The 2752-nt window shown below is 34.1% G+C and overlaps 1 long non-coding RNA gene across 1 annotated transcript; it reads right to left on the bottom strand.

Annotated features, from left to right (window-relative positions):
* Positions 1–294: 294 nt before the first annotated feature.
* LOC142178575 (uncharacterized) lies at positions 295–1884 on the bottom strand. The gene is made up of 2 exons (XR_012706828.1): positions 1229–1884; positions 295–871 (listed from the first exon to the last, which is right to left on the bottom strand). It is a non-coding gene; the product is annotated as an uncharacterized LOC142178575 (long non-coding RNA).
* Between the last annotated feature and the right edge of the window lie 868 nt (positions 1885–2752).

Raw genomic sequence — 2752 nt, 5'->3', positions numbered from 1 at the left:
TTTAGAGCTTTTGTCTCAATTCCGCCGGTTTTGGATAATTGTATTGATGCGATTTTGTTTTTCGGAAGGTTATATCAGTTACTCAGCTTTGTTTTAGTATTTTGATAATTATTGCTTCCAAGTTATTATTATCTGTTCGGCTTACTTAATCATAGAGACTAGGTACCATCACGACATCATATATACGGAAATTAGGGTCGTGACTATTCAACGTCTCATACAAACTTCAAAAATTATTTAAAATACAATATTGCAAGTTAGTCCGATTATTAACTAGATGCAATTCCCTAAGTGTTTAGCAAATAAGTAATATCAAAGTAAACAAACAATACGACATATATCTAAGTTTTTACTATACTTGCGATTTTGAATACATCCTAGAATAGGAAGTGCGAAGCGGGAATCTTGACAGGGATTTGTTTTTACGTCTTTGGGTGTCATCTTCCGAAAGTAACTCCATGTGATAGTACCTCGCAAGATAAGAGGAATACAATTGTTAGTAAAATAACATAAGGTAAAAATAAATTAAATGACATGTTTTTGAAATGGTTTTGGTTTTAAAATATTTTTAGAAAATATTTTTGGAAATGGTTTGATTATGTTCTTTGGAAAAGGTTTTTTAAAATAGTTTTAAAAATAATATAGGAGGCTCAGATGCGTATTTTGATATTCATCTAGATATGAGAACAGGAACCGCCTTGGTGCGACTAAGGTGGCCGACCATGTCGCCATCCAAACGTTATTGGCTTGTCTCGTTTTTGTCTTTTATTTTTTGATGTTCATCATTATCGCCTCGTTATTTTGGGCCCGATTCGGAGGGTCATTCGCAGCGTCGTGACATCAATAACATAGTGGCTATTTTTTCATCGGCCTAGTAACACCTAGTTGGGGTCAGTAACTGTCCGATTAAAAAAACCTTCGCAAAAAATTACGAATGAAATAAAGCAACGACATTAAACATTTCAGTCGTCCTTCTCAACACTGAGAATGGTTTCAATTAACGATACAGTCAAAGGGGTCGAACGTTATTAATCAGCTTACCAAAGAAGCCATCAGGCAAAGAACAATGGCATCAAAAAAGTAACACATAGAATGGTATTAGAATGAGCAGCAAACTCAAAGGAGCAAAATCAATAGCTCAACTCAAAAGATTCAACCAAGCAACAAGTATGTATCCCAAATCGAAGTAGTAATATTATAGTTTGATGGGGATCTCAAAGAAACATACCATGGCTAGGTTGAAACGATAGACCTCTTTCACCTTTAAAACAAAATTAACACAGCTAAACAAGGGTTTGAGGTCACCGGCGAGTTCTGTGGTGGAACGAAGGTAGCCGAAAAATTATATTTTCTGGCCAGATATGATTTTATCAACAAACAAATCATTTTTAGATAATCTTTTGCCTATAACAGTACATAAGAATGAGAAATAAGATATATGGAACCAAGGGGGTCTAACGGAATAAGTTTTTCCGGCCAAATCTAGAAAATCCCGGCATGTTTTAGTCTTGCAAGATCAACAACGAGTTAGAGATGGAAGAAAAGTGATAAAGAAAGAAAGAAGAGACGGAATAAGAGAGATAGGGTAGTGGTACTTTCTAGATTTTGCCATTTCGCAGTCGATGAGGGAGTCGACTGTTTCGAGACGAATGAGAGAGACGAGCATGATTGCCAGTCAGCCGGTTACTAACTCTGTCGGCGGTAGCGTGGAGGGGCGACGTCAGCCATGGGGGGAGGGTTGGTTCTCCTTTTAGAGAGGAGATGAACAAGAGAGTAAGAGGGGGCGGCGGCTCTCTCTTGAAAGAATTAGAGGGAGATGAAAATATATTAGTGTTTGTAGTGTAAACTCTTATGGGGTTAGGGTATAAAAGAATGCCCAAAATGAAAAAGAAGACCCCTCCCCTACTTATAATAAAACTAGATCCCCTTTATCCATTGGGTAAAGAATATTATCATTATTTTTTCATTTACCTCATGCTTATTGCCCAAATAGATAAAATTTATGATTAGTCACATCGATGTTGTGTCAAATCAATATGATTTGTCATATCGCATGTCTGGTCACATCAAATGTGTCGTCACATCGGATATTGATGGGACATTGACTTTGACCGGACTTGATCCGTATTTTAAAGTAAACTCTACTGGCTTCAATGTAATTAAATAGACTATGCTATGAATTAAAATATGATTATTTAATTATAAAATCTCATAGTAATTATTTAAAAATATAACAACTACAACTATGTTGTAGTAATTATTTTTTTTTTTTGAAAAGATAATAAATTGATAGAATATCCTTATTTTTGAAAAATAGGACAGTTATTAATAAATTGCTTAAAATTTGGAAAAATGCACAAAAATTGTAGTATTTAACTAATTGCAATAAAATGATAAAAATTTCTATATTTTTTAAAAATAGGAATAATTTTTAATAAATTACATTAAAGTTAAATAATGTGCAAAATACTATATTTTATTATTTTTTGATAAGGAAGCCTGCAGAATTTACTTTTAAATACAGAGGGTCAAAATTGAGTGTCAACAGGTGCCCCTCTTTGACCGTAGTTGATGTAAGAGTCTTCGGAAAAAGAAATTTACATCATACTCTATTTTGTCCCGATATGACAGTGGGGAATGAGGATATTTTGAAGAATGTGACCGAACTCTAGTTTTTGAGTTGCCTACATATCTTGGGTTGCACAAGAATCATGTCGCATGTTGTTATGGAATGATTGAGTAATATTTATGA

This window comes from Nicotiana tabacum, chromosome 24 (genome assembly GCF_000715075.1).
Source record: "Nicotiana tabacum cultivar K326 chromosome 24, ASM71507v2, whole genome shotgun sequence".
Lineage (NCBI taxonomy): Eukaryota > Viridiplantae > Streptophyta > Magnoliopsida > Solanales > Solanaceae > Nicotiana > Nicotiana tabacum.
Note: the sequence above shows the minus strand (reverse complement) of the source record. Positions and strands in the feature narration are given on the sequence as shown.